The 12,944-nt window shown below is 45.6% G+C and overlaps 1 protein-coding gene across 1 annotated transcript in view; it reads left to right on the forward strand.

Moving 5' to 3' along the window:
* tenm4 (teneurin transmembrane protein 4) overlaps positions 1–12,944 on the forward strand; it is a 716,895-nt gene that overhangs the window by 531,696 nt on the left and 172,255 nt on the right. The gene's annotated exons all lie outside the window — the stretch shown is intronic.

The raw sequence follows: 12,944 nt of genomic DNA on the forward strand, positions 1-12,944 counted from the left end.
ATAGCAGGCCTTAAATAGCTACTCTCCTCTCCTATCCTCTTCTCATTTCCTCTCCTCTCCTCCCTTCTCCCCTCATCTCTCCTCTCCTCCTCTCTGCTCTCCTCTCATTTCCTTTCCTCTCTCCTCTCCTCTCCTCTCTGATTTACTCTCATCTCCTCTCCACTCTCATTTCCTCTCCACTCCTCTCCTCTCCTCTCCTCACCTCTCCTCTCCTCTTCTCACCTCTCCTACTCTACTTTAATCTCCTCTCCTCTACTTTCATCTCTTCTCCTCTCATTTCCTCTCCTCTCCTTTCCTCTCCTCTCCTCTCCTTTCCTCTCCTCTCCTCTCCTCTCATTTCATCTCCTCTCCTCTCCTATCCTCTCCTCACCTTCTCTCCTCTCCACTCTCCTCTCTCATTTCCTCTCCTCTGTTCCTCTCTCCTCTCCTCTCTCATTCCTCTCCTTTCCTCTCCTCTCCTCTCCTTTCCTCTCCTTTCCTCTCCTCTCCTCTCCTTTCCTCTCCTCTCCTCTCCTTTCATCTCCTCTCCTTTCCTCTCCTCTCCTCTCCTCTCCTCTCCTCTCCTCTCTCATTTCCTCTTCTCTCCTCTCCTCTTCTCTCTCATTTCCTCTCTTCACCTTCTCTCCTCTCCACTCTCCTCACTCATTTCCTCTTCTTTCCTTTCCTCTCCTTTCCTCTCCTCTCCTCTCCTCTCATTTCCTCTCCTCTCCTTTCATTTCCTTTCATCTCCTCTCCTCTCCTCTCTTTTCCTCTCCTCTCCTCTCCTTTCATTTCCTCTCCTCTCCTCTCCTCTCCTCTCTCATTTCCTCTCCTCTCCTATCCTCTCCTCTCCTCTCATTTCCTCTCCTCTCCTATCCTCTCCTCTCCTCTCTCATTTCCTCTCCTCTCCTTTCCTCTCCTCTCCTCTCCTCTCATCTCCTCTCCACTCTCCTCTCTCATTTCCTCTCCTCTCCTCTCTCATTTCCTCTCCTCTCATTTCCTCTCCTCTCCACTCCTCTCCTCTCCTCTCCTCTCCTCTCTGATAAATAACTATTGATTCACAGGGATGTGCTAGAGGTGATACTGTCACCCGGAGTGAAAAAAGGAGTGGTGTGAAAAGTGGAATGTGTGTGTGTGTGTGTGCGTGTGTGTGTGTGTTTCCGTCCTAATGCTGCTGACCACATCTACAACACACTCACACTAGCAGGGCTAGGGTTAGGGGTTGGGGTTAGGGTTAGGGGTTAGAGTTGGGGTTAGAATTAGGGGTTAGGGATTAGGGTTAGGATTAGGGGTTAGAGTTAGGGTTAGAGTTAGGGGTTGGAGTTAGGGGTTAGAGTTAGGGGTTAGAGTTAGGGGTTAGAGTTAGTGGTTAAGGTTAGGGGTTAGAGTAATGGGTTAGGGGTTAGAGTTTGGGGTTAGGGGTTAGATTTAGGGGTTAGAGTTAGAGTTAGAGTTAGGGTTAGGGTTAGAGTTAGAGTTAGGGGTTAGAGTTAGGGTTAGAGTTAGGGATTAGGGTTAGGATTAGGGGTTAGAGTTAGGGGTTAGAATTAGGGGTTAGGGTTAGAGTTAATGGTTAGAGTTAGGGGTTAGAGTTAGGGGTAAGGGATTAGGGTTAGGATTAGGGGTTAGCGTTAGGGGTTAGAGTTAGTGGTTAGGGTTAGGGGTTAGAGATAGGGGTTAGGGTTAGAGTTAGAATTATAGTTAGGGGTTAGGGTTAGTGGTTAGAGTTAGGGGTTAGAGTTAGAGGTTAGAGTTAGGGGTTAGAGTTAGAGGTTAGAGGTTAGAGTTGGAGTTAGGGGTTAGAGTTAGGGGTTAGAGTTAGAGTTAGGGGTTAGAGTTAGAGTTAGGGGTTGGAGTTAGGGGTTAGAATTAGGGGTTAGAGTTAGGGTTAGGGGTTAGAGTTAGAGTTAGGGTTAGAGTTAGGGGTTAGAGTTAGAGTTAGGGGTTGGAGTTAGGGGTTAGAATTAGGGTTAGGATTAGGGGTTAGCGTTAGGGGTTAGAGTTAGGTGTTAGGGTTAGGGGTTAGAGTTAGGGGTTATGGGTTAGAGTTAGGGGTTAGGGTTAGGGGTTAGAGTTAGGGGTTAGAGTTAGAGTTAGGTGGTTAGAGTTAGAGTTAGGGGTTAGGGTTAGGGTTAGGGGTTAGAGTTAGAGTTAGGGGTTAGAGTTAGAGTTAGAGTTAGGTGGTTAGAGTTAGAGTTAGGGTTAGAGTTAGGGGTTAGAGTTCGAGTTCGAGTTAGGGGTTAGGGATTAGGGGTTAGATTAGGTGTGTTAAAACAAACAAAAAACAGGGACCTGACGTTTCAGCATCATAGCTTTCTTCAGAGGTAATGAGTAGTCACCAACACCTGTACTGATATGGGGAATTGAGGGGGCGGATCCCTTTAGGAGTTAGAGTTAGGGTTAGGGATTAAAGTTAGTTAGAGTTAGAGTTAGGGGTTAGAGTTTGAGTTAGAGTTAGGTGGTTAGAGTTAGGGTTAGAGTTAGGGGTTAGAGTTCGAGTTCGAGTTAGGGGTTAGGGATTAGGGGTTAGAGTTAGAGTTAGGGTTAGAGTTAGGGGTTAGAGTTAGAGTTAGGGTTAGAGTTAGGAGTTAGAGTTAGGGTTAGGGATTAAAGTTAGTTAGAGTTAGAGTTAGGGGTTAGAGTTTGAGTTTGAGTTAGAGTTAGAGTTAGAGTTAGGGGTTAGAGTTAGGGGTTAGAGTTAGAGTTAGGGGTTAGGGGTTGGAGTTAGGGGTTAGAGTTAGACTTCGAGTTAGGGGTTTGAGTTAGGGGTTAGAGTTAGAGTTAGGGGTTAGAGTTAGGGGTTAGAGTTAGAGTTAGGGTTAGAGGTTAGAGTTAGAGTTAGGGGTTAGAGTTAGAGTTAGGGTTAGGGGTTAGAGTTAGGGGTTAGAGTTAGAGTTAGGGGTTAGGAATTAGGGGTTAGAGTTAGAGTTAGGGTTAGGGATTAAAGTTAGTTAGAGTTAGAGTTAGGGGTTAGAGTTTGAGTTAGAGTTAGAGTTAGAGTTAGGGGGGGTTAGAGTTAGGGGTTAGGGGTTGAGTTAGGGGGGTTAGAGTTAGGGTTAGAGTTAGAGTTCGAGTTAGGGGTTTGAGTTAGGGGTTAGAGTTAGAGTTAGGGGTTAGAGTTAGGGGTTAGAGTTAGAGTTAGGGTTAGGGGTTAGAGTTAGAGTTAGGGGTTAGAGTTAGAGTTAGGGTTAGGGGTTAGAGTTAGGGGTTAGAGTTAGAGTTAGGGGTTAGGGGTTAGAGTTAGAGTTAGGGTTAGAGTTAGGAGTTAGAGTTAGAGTTAGGGTTAGGGATTAAAGTTAGTTAGGGGTTAGAGTTTGAGTTAGAGTTAGAGTTAGAGTTAGGGGTTAGAGTTAGAGTTAGGGGTTAGTGGTTGGAGTTAGGGGTTAGAGTTAGGGGTTAGAGTTCGAGTTCGAGTTAGGGGTTTGAGTTAGGGGTTAGAGTTAGAGTTAGGGGTTAGAGTTAGGGTTAGAGTTAGAGTTAGGGGTTAGGGGTTAGGGGTTAGAGTTAGGGTTAGGGGTTAGGTTAGAGTTAGGGTTAGAGTTAGGGGTTAGAGTTAGAGTTAGGGGTTGGAGTTAGGGGTTAGGATTAGGGTTTAGGGTTAGAGTTAATGGTTAGGTTAGGGGTAGGGATTAGGGTTAGGATTAGGGGTTAGGGTTAGGGGTTAGAGTTAGGTGTTAGGGTTAGGGGTTAGAGTTAGGTTATGGGTTAGAGTTGGATAGGGGTTAGAGTTAGAGTTAGAGTTAGGGTTAGGTTTGGTTAGAGTTAGAGTTAGGGGTTAGGGATTAGGGGTTAGAGTTAGGGGTTAGAGTTAGAGTTAGAGTTAGGTGGTTAGAGTTAGAGTTAGGGTTAGAGTTAGTGGTTAGAGTCAGAGTTAGAGTTAGAGTTAGAGTTAGGGGTTAGAGTTAGAGTTAGGGTTAGAGTTAGGGGTTAGAGTTAGAGTTAGGGTTAGAGTTAGGGGTTAGAGTTAGGGGTTAGGGATTAGTTAGTTAGAGTTAGGGGTTAGAGTTTGAGTTTGAGGGTTAGAGTTAGAGTTAGGGGTTAGAGTTAGGGGTTAGAGTTAGAGTTAGGAGTTAGGGGTTAGAGTTAGGGGTAGGAGTTAGAGTTAGGGGTTAGAGTTAGAGTTAGAGTTCGAGTTAGGGGTTTGAGTTAGGGGTTAGAGTTAGGGGTTGGTGGTTAGGTTTGAGTTAGGGGTTAGAGTTAGAGTTAGGGGTTAGAGTTAGGGGTTAGAGTTAGAGTTAGGGTTAGGGTTAGAGTTAGAGTTAGGGGTTGGGGTTAGAGTTAGGGTTAGGGGTTAGAGTTAGGGGTTAGAGTTAGAGTTAGGGTTAGGGATTAGGGGTTAGAGTTAGAGTTAATGGTTAGAGTTAGGAGTTAGAGTGAGTTAGGGTTAGGGATTAAGTTAGTTAGAGTTTAGAGTTAGGGATTAGGTTAGGGGGTTAGAGTTATTAGGTTAGGGGTTAGAGTTAGGGGTTAGGGTTAGGGGTTAGGGGTTGGGTTAGGGGTTAGAGTTAGGAGTTAGAGTTAGAGTTAGAGTTAGGGGTTTGAGTTAGGGGTTAGAGTTAGGGTTAGGGGTTAGAGTTAGGGGTTAGAGTTAGAGTTAGGGTTAGGGGTTAGAGTTAGAGTTAGGGGTTAGAGTTAGAGTTAGGGTTAGGGGTTAGAGTTAGGGGTTAGAGTTAGAGTTAGGGGTTAGAGTTAGAGTTGAGTTAGGGGGTTAGAGTTAGGGGTTAGAGTTAGAGTTAGGGTTAGAGTTAGGAGTTAGAGTTAGGGTTAGGGTTAGGGTTAGTTAGAGTTAGAGTTAGGGGTTAGAGTTTGAGTTAGAGTTAGAGTTAGGGGTTAGAGTTAGAGTTAGGGTTAGTGGTTAGAGTTAGGGGTTAGAGTTAGGGGTTAGAGTTAGAGTTTGAGTTAGGGGTTTGAGTTAGGGGTTAGAGTTAGAGTTAGGGGTTAGAGTTAGGGAGTTAGAGTTAGAGTTAGGGTTAGGGGTTAGAGTTAGAGTTAGGGGTTAGAGTTTGAGTTAGAGTTAGAGTTAGAGTTAGGGGGTTAGAGTTAGGGGTTAGAGTTAGAGTTAGGGGTTAGGGGTTGGAGTTAGGGGTTAGAGTTAGGGTTAGTTAGAGTTAGAGTTAGGGGTTAGAGTTAGGGTTAGAGTTAGAGTTAGAGTTAGGGGTTAGAGTTAGAGTTAGGGGTTAGAGTTAGAGTTAGGGTTAGGGGTTAGAGTTAGGGTTAGAGTTAGAGTTAGGGGTTAGAGTTAGGGTTAGAGTTAGGAGTTAGAGTTAGAGTTAGGGTTAGGGATTAAAGTTAGTTAGAGTTAGAGTTAGGGGTTAGAGTTAGAGTTAGTTAGGGTTAGAGTTAGGGGTTAGAGTTAGGGGTTAGGTTAGGAGTTAGAGTTAGGGGTTAGAGTTAGGGGTTAGAGTTAGAGGGGTTAGAGTTAGGGGTTAGAGTTAGAGTTAGGGTTAGGGGTTAGGGTTAGATTAGGGGTTAGAGTTAGAGTTAGGGTTAGGGGTTAGGGTTAGGGGTTAGAGTTAGAGTTAGGGGTTAGATTAGGGGTTAGGTTAGGGGTTAGAGTTAAGTTAGAGTTAGGGTTAGGTTAGAGTTAGAGTTAGTGGATTAAGTTAGAGTTAGAGTTAGGGGTTAGAGTTAGGGTTAGAGTTAGGGGTTAGAGTTAGGTTAGGGTTAGAGTTAGGGGTTAGAGTTAGGGGTTAGAGTTAGAGTTAGGGGTTAGAGTTAGAGTTAGGGGTTAGTTTGAGTTTGAGTTAGAGTTAGAGTTAGGGGAGTTAGAGGGGTTAGAGTTAGAGTTAGGGGTTAGGGGTTGGAGTTAGGAGTTAGAGTTAGGGGTTAGAGTTGGAGTTAGAGTTAGAGTTAGGGGTTAGGGTTAGAGTTAGAGTTAGAGTTAGTTAGAGTTAGAGTTAGGGGTTAGAGTTAGAGTTAGGGGTTAGAGTTAGTTGGTTAGAGTTAGGGTTAGGGGTTAGAGTTAGAGTTAGGGGTTAGAGTTAGAGTTAGGTTAGGGGGTTAGAGTTAGGGGTTAGAGTTAGAGTTAGGGGTTAGGGTTAGGGGTTAGAGTTAGAGTTAGGGTTAGAGTTAGAGTTAGAGTTAGAGTTAGGGTTAGGGAGTTAGTTAGTTAGAGTTAGAGTTAGGGGTTAGAGTTAGAGTTAGAGTTAGAGTTAGAGTTAGGGGTTAGAGTTAGGGGTTAGAGTTAGGGGTTAGGGGTTGGAGTTAGGGGTTAGAGTTAGGAGTTAGAGTTAGAGTTAGAGTTAGGGGGAGTTAGGGTTAGAGTTAGAGTTAGGGGTTAGAGTTAGGGGTTAGAGTTAGAGTTAGAGTTAGGGGTTAGAGTTAGAGTTAGGGGTTAGAGTTAGAGTTAGGGTTAGGGGTTAGAGTTAGGGGTTAGAGTTAGAGTTAGGGGTTAGAGTTAGAGGAGTTAGGGGTTGAGTTAGGGGTTAGAGTTAGAGTTAGGGGGTTAGGAGTTAGAGTTAGGGTTAGGGATTAAAGTTAGTTAGAGTTAGAGTTAGGGTTAGGGTTAGAGTTAGAGTTAGGGTTAGGGGTTAGAGTTAGAGTTAGGGGTTAGTGGTTAGAGTTAGGGGTTAGAGTTAGGGGTTAGAGTTAGAGTTTGAGTTAGGGGTTAGAGTTAGGGGTTAGAGTTAGAGTTAGGGGTTAGAGTTAGGGGTTAGAGTTAGAGTTAGGGTTAGGGTTAGAGTTAGAGTTAGGGGTTAGAGTTAGAGTTAGAGTTAGGGTTAGAGTTAGGGGTTAGAGTTAGGGGTTAGAGTTAGAGTTAGGGGTTAGAGTTGGAGTTAGGGGTTAGAGTTAAGTTAGAGTTAGAGTTAGGGGTTAGAGTTAGGGGTTAGAGTTAGAGTTAGTTAGGTTAGAGTTAGAGTTAGGGGTTAGAGTTAGAGTTAGGGTTAGGGGTTAGAGTTAGGGGTTAGAGTTAGAGTTAGGGGTTAGAGTTAGGTTAGAGTTAGGAGTTAGAGTTAGAGTTAGGGTTAGGATTAAAGTTAGTTAGAGTTAGAGTTAGGGGTTAGAGTTAGAGTTAGGGGTTAGTGGTTAGAGTTAGGGGTTAGAGTTAGGGGTTAGAGGGGTTAGAGTTAGGGGTTTGAGTTAGGGGTTAGAGTTAGAGTTAGGGGTTAGAGTTAGGGGTTAGAGTTAGAGTTAGGGTTAGGGGTTAGAGTTAGGTTAGAGTTAGAGTTAGGTTAGGGTTAGGGGTTAGAGTTAGGGTTAGAGTTAGAGTTAGGGGTTAGGGAGTTAGGGGTTAGAGTTAGGGGTTAGAGTTAGAGTTAGAGTTATGGGTTAGAGTTAGAGTTAGAGTTAGTGGTTAGAGTTAGAGTTAGAGTTAGGGGTTAGAGTTAGAGTTAGAGTTAGGGGTTAGAGTTAGAGTTAGGGGTTAGAGTTAGAGTTAGAGTTTAGGGGTTAGAGTTAGAGTTAGGGTTAGGGTTCAAGTTAGAGTTAGAGTTAGGGGTTGGTGGTTAGAGTTAGGAGTTAGAGTTAGAGTTAGGGTTCAAGTTAGAGTTATAGTTAGGGTTAGAGTGGTTAGGGTTAGAGTTAGAGTTAGAGTTAGGGTTAGAGTTAGGGGTTAGGGTTAGGGTTATGATTAGGGGTTAGGTTAGGGTTAGAGTTAGGGGTTAGGGTTAGAGTTAATGGTTAGAGTTAGGGGTAAGTGATTAGGGTTAGGATTAGGGGTTATGATTAGGGGTTAGAGTTAGGGGTTAGGGTTAGGGGTTAGAGTTATTGGTTAGGGGTTAGAGTTAGGGCTTAGGGTTAGGGGTTAGAGTTAGGGGTTAGAGTTAGAGTTAGGGGTTAGAGTTAGAGGTTAGAGTTAGGGTTAGAGTTAGGGGTTAGAGTTAGAGTTAGAGTTAGAGTTAGGGGTTAGAGTTAGAGTTAGGGGTTAGAGTTAGAGTTAGGGGTTAGAGTTAGAGTTAGGGGTTAGGGGTTGGAGTTAGGGGTTAGAGTTAGAGTTGGGGTTAGGGTTAGAGTTAGGGGTTAGGGGTTAGTAGTTAGGTTAGAGTTAGGGGTTAGAGTTAGGTTAGAGTTAGAGTTAGGTTAGAGTTAAGGTTAGAGTTAGGGTTAGAGTTAGAGTTAGGTTAGAGTTAGAGTTAGAGTTAGGGTTAGGGGTTAGAGTTAGAGTAAGGTTAGAGTTAGAGTTAGAGTTAGGGGTTAGAGTTAGAGTAAAGTTAGAGTAGTGTTAAGTTTATCATGGTTTCTGTTTATGTTGGTATCAAACCTTTACCACTTCCTGCCCTGTTTCTATATTGTACATCTGACCGAATGTTAGTCAGTCAGTTAGAGAATCAGTCAGAGAGTCAGTCAGTCAGTTAGAGAGTCAGTCAGTTAGAGTCAGTCAGTCAGTCAGTCAGTTAGAGAGTCAGTCAGTCAGTTAGAGAGTCAGTCAGTCAGTTAGAGAGTCAGTCAGTCAGTCAGTCAGTCAGTTAGAGAGTCAGTCAGGGAGTCAGTCAGTCAGTTAGAGAGTCAGTCAGTCAGTCAGTTAGAGAGTCAGTCAGTCAGTCAGTCAATTAGTCAGAGAGTCAATCAGTCAGAGAATCAGTCAGTCAGAGAGTCGGTCAGAGAGTCAGTCAGAGAGTCGGTCAGAGAGTCAGTCAGTCAGTCAGAGAGTCAGTCAGTCATTCAGTCAGAGAGTCGGTCAGAGAGTCAGTCAGTCAGAGAGTCAATCAGTCAGAGAATCAGTCAGTCAGAGAGTCGGTCAGAGAGTCAGTCAGAGAGTCGGTCAGAGAGTCAGTCAGTCAGAGAGTCAATCAGTCAGTCAGTCAGAGAATCAGTCAGTCAGTCAGAGAGTCAGAGAGTCGGTCAGAGAGTCAGTCAGTCAGAGAATCAGTCAGTCAATCAGTCAGAGAATCAGTCAGTCAGAGAGTTGGTCAGAGAGTCAGTCAGTCAGTCAGTCAGTCAGAGAGTCACTCAGTCAGTTAGTCACTCAGTCAGTCAGTCAGTCAGAGAGTCAGTCAGTCAGAGAGTCAGTCAGTCAGTCAGTCAGTAAGTCGGTCAGTCAGTCAGTCAGAGAGTCAATCAGTCAGAATCAGTCAGTCAGTCAGTCAGAGAGTCAGTCAGTCAGTCAGAGAGTCAGTCAGAGAGTCAGTCAGCAGTCAGTCAGAGAGAGTCAGTCAGTCAGAGAGTCAGTCAGAGAGTCAGTCAGTCAGTCAGAGAGTCAGTCAGTCAGTCAGAGAGTCAGTCAGTCAGTCAGAGAGTTTTCAGTCAGTCAGAGAGTCAGTCAGTCAGTCATCAGTCAGTCAGTCAGAGAGTCAGTCAGTCAGAGCGTCAGTCAGTCAGTCAGAGAGTCAGTCAGAAAGTCAGTCAGAGAGTCAGTCAGTCAGTCAGAGAGTCAGTCAGTCAGTTGTCAGTCAGTCAGTCAGTAAGAGTCGGTCAGTCAGTCAGTCAGAGAGTCAGTCAGTCAGTCAGAGAGTCAGTCAGGAAGTCAGTCAGTAAGTCAGAGAGTCAGTCAGTCAGTCAGAGAGTCAGTCAGTCAGTCAGAGAGTCAGTCAGTCAGTCAGAGAGTCAGTCAGTCAGTCAGAGAGTCACTCAGTCAGTCAGTCAGAGAGTCAGTCAGAAAGTCAGTCAATCAGTCAGTCAGTCAGAGAGTCAGTCAGTCAGTCAGAGAGTCAGTCAGTCAGTCAGAAAGTCACTCAGTCAGTCAGTCAGAGAGTCAGTCAGTCAGTCAGTCAGAGAGTCAGTCAGTCAGTCAGTCAGAGAGTCAGTCATTCAGTCAGTCAGAGAGTCAGTCAGTCAGTCAGTCAGAGAGTCAGTCATTCAGTCAGTCAGAGAGTCAGTCAGAAAGTCAGTCAGCCAGTCAGAGAGTCAGTCAGTCAGTCAGAGAGTCAGTCAGTCAGTCAGTCAGAGAGTCACTCAGTCAGTCAGTCAGAGAGTCAGTCAGAAAGTCAGTCAGAGAGTCAGTCAGTCAGTCAGAGAGTCACTCAGTCAGTCAGTCAGAGAGTCAGTCAGAAGTCAGTCAGTCAGTCAGTCAGTCAGAGAGTCAGTCAGAGAGTCAGTCAGTCAGTCAGTCAGAGAGTCAGTCAGAAAGTCAGTCAGTCAGTCAGTCAGTCAGAGAGTCAGTCAGTCAGTCAGAGAGTCAGTCAGAAAGTCAGTCAGAGAGTCAGTCATTCAGTCAGTCAGAGAGTCAGTCATTCAGTCAGTCAGAGAGTCAGTCAGAAAGTCAGTCAGCCAGTCAGAGAGTCAGTCAGTCAGTCAGAGAGTCAGTCAGTCAGTCAGTCAGAGAGTCAGTCAGTCAGTCAGTCAGAGAGTCACTCAGTCAGTCAGTCAGAGAGTCAGTCAGAAAGTCAGTCAGAGAGTCAGTCAGTCAGTCAGTCAGAGAGTCACTCAGTCAGTCAGTCAGTCAGTCAGAGAGTCAGTCAGAAAGTCAGTCAGTCAGTCAGTCAGTCAGAGAGTCAGTCAGTCAGTCAGAGAGTCAGTCAGTCAGTCAGAGAGTCAGTCAGTCAGTCAGTCAGAGAGTCAGTCAGTCAGTCAGAGAGTCAGTCAGAGAGTCAGTCAGTCAGTCAGAGAGTCAGTCAGTCAGTCAGAGAGTCAGTCAGTCAGTCAGAGAGTCAGTCAGTCAGAGAGTTTTCAGTCAGAGAGTCAGTCAGTCAGTCAGAGAGTCAGTCAGTCAGAGAGTCAGTCAGAAAGTCAGTCAGTCAGTCAGTCAGAGAGTCAGTCAGTCAGTCAGAGAGTCAGTCAGAAAGTCAGTCAGAGAGTCAGTCAGTCAGTCAGAGAGTCACTCAGTCAGTCAGTCAGAGAGTCAGTCAGAGAGTCAGTCAGTCAGTCAGTCAGTCAGTCAGTCAGAGAGTCAGTCAGTCAGTAAGAGAGTCAGTCAGTCAGAGAGTCAGTCAGTCAGTCAGTCAGTCAGAGAGTCAGTCAGTCAGTGAGACAGTCAGTCAGTCAGTCAGTCAGAGAGTCAGTCAGTCAGTCAGTCACTCAGAGAGTCAGTCAGTCAGTCAGAGAGTCAGTCAGTCAGAGAGTCAGTCAGTCAGTTGTCAGTCAGTCAGTCAGTAAGTCAGTGGGTCAGTCAGTCAGTCAGAGAGTCAGTCAGTCAGAGAGTCAGTCAGTCAGTCAGAGAGTCAGTCAGTCAGTCAGAGAGTCAGTCAGAGAGTCAGTCAGCAGTCAGTCAGAGAGTCAGTCAGTCAGTCAGAGAGTCAGTCAGAGAGTCAGTCAGTCAGTCAGTCAGTTAGAGAGTCAGTCAGTCAGTCAGAGAGTCAGTCAGTCAGTCAGTCAGAGAGTCAGTCATTCAGTCAGTCAGAGAGTCAGTCAGAAAGTCAGTCAGTCAGTCAGAGAGTCAGTCAGTCAGTCAGAGAGTCAGTCAGTCAGTCAGTCAGAGAGTCACTCAGTCAGTCAGTCAGAGAGTCAGTCAGAAAGTCAGTCAGAGTCAGTCAGTCAGTCAGAGAGTCACTCAGTCAGTCAGTCAGAGAGTCAGTCAGAAAGTCAGTCAGTCAGTCAGTCAGTCAGAGAGTCAGTCAGAGAGTCAGTCAGTCAGTCAGTCAGAGAGTCAGTCAGAAAGTCAGTCAGTCAGTCAGTCAGTCAGTCAGAGAGTCAGTCAGTCAGTCAGAGAGTCAGTCAGAAAGTCAGTCAGAGAGTCAGTCATTCAGTCAGTCAAAGAGTCAGTCATTCAGTCAGTCAGAGTCAGTCAGTCAGTCAGAGAGTCAGTCAGTCAGTCAGTCAGAGAGTCAGTCAGTCAGTCAGTCAGAGAGTCACTCAGTCAGTCAGTCAGAGAGTCAGTCAGAAAGTCAGTCAGAGAGTCAGTCAGTCAGTCAGTCAGTCAGAGAGTCACTCAGTCAGTCAGTCAGTCAGAGAGTCAGTCAGAAAGTCAGTCAGTCAGTCAGTCAGTCAGAGAGTCAGTCAGTCAGTCAGAGAGTCAGAGTCAGAGAGTCAGTCAGTCAGTCATAGAGTCAGTCAGAGAGTCAGTCAGAGTCAGTCAGTCAGTCAGAGAGTCAGTCAGTCAGTCAGAGAGTCAGTCAGTCAGTCAGAGAGTCAGTCAGTCAGAGAGTTTTCAGTCAGAGAGTCAGTCAGTCAGTCAGAGAGTCAGTCAGTCAGTCAGAGAGTCAGTCAGAAAGTCAGTCAGTCAGTCAGTCAGAGAGTCAGTCAGTCAGTCAGAGAGTCAGTCAGAAAGTCAGTCAGAGAGTCAGTCAGTCAGTCAGTCAGAGAGTCACTCAGTCAGTCAGTCAGAGAGTCAGTCAGAAAGTCAGTCAGTCAGTCAGTCAGTCAGAGAGTCAGTCAGTCAGTCAGAGAGTCAGTCAGTCAGAGAGTCAGTCAGTCAGTCAGTCAGTCAGAGAGTCAGTCAGTCAGTCAGAGAGTCAGTCAGTCAGTCAGTCAGAGAGTCACTCAGTCAGTTAGTCACTCAGTCAGTCAGTCAGTCAGAGAGTCAGTCAGTCAGAGAGTCAGTCAGTCAGTTGTCAGTCAGTCAGTCAGTCAGTAAGTGAGTCCCTATCGGTCAGTCAGTCAGTCAGAGAGTCAGTCAGTCAGAGAGTCAGTCAGTCAGTCAGAGAGTCAGTCAGTCAGTCAGAGAGTCAGTCAGAGAGTCAGTCAGCAGTCAGTCAGAGAGTCAGTCAGTCAGTCAGAGAGTCAGTCAGAGTCAGTCAGTCAGTCAGAGAGTCAGTCAGTCAGTTAGAGAGTCAGTCAGTCAGTCAGAGAGTCAGTCAGTCAGGGAGAGTTTTCAGTCAGTCAGAGAGTCAGTCAGTCAGTCATCAGTCAGTCAGTCAGAGAGTCAGTCAGTCAGAGCGTCAGTCAGTCAGTCAGAGAGTCAGTCAGAAAGTCAGTCAGAGAGTCAGTCAGTCAGTCAGAGAGTCAGTCAGTCAGTTGTCAGTCAGTCAGTCAGTAAGTCGTCGGTCAGTCAGTCAGTCAGTCAGAGAGTCAGTCAGTCAGTCAGAGAGTCAGTCAGGAAGTCAGTCAGTCAGTCAGAGAGTCAGTCAGTCAGTCAGAGAGTCAGTCAGTCAGTCAGAGAGTCAGTCAGTCAGTCAGAGAGTCAGTCAGTCAGTCAGAGAGTTTTCAGTCAG

This window comes from Oncorhynchus masou, chromosome 13, assembly GCF_036934945.1.
Source record: "Oncorhynchus masou masou isolate Uvic2021 chromosome 13, UVic_Omas_1.1, whole genome shotgun sequence".
Classification (NCBI taxonomy): Eukaryota; Metazoa; Chordata; class Actinopteri; order Salmoniformes; family Salmonidae; genus Oncorhynchus; species Oncorhynchus masou.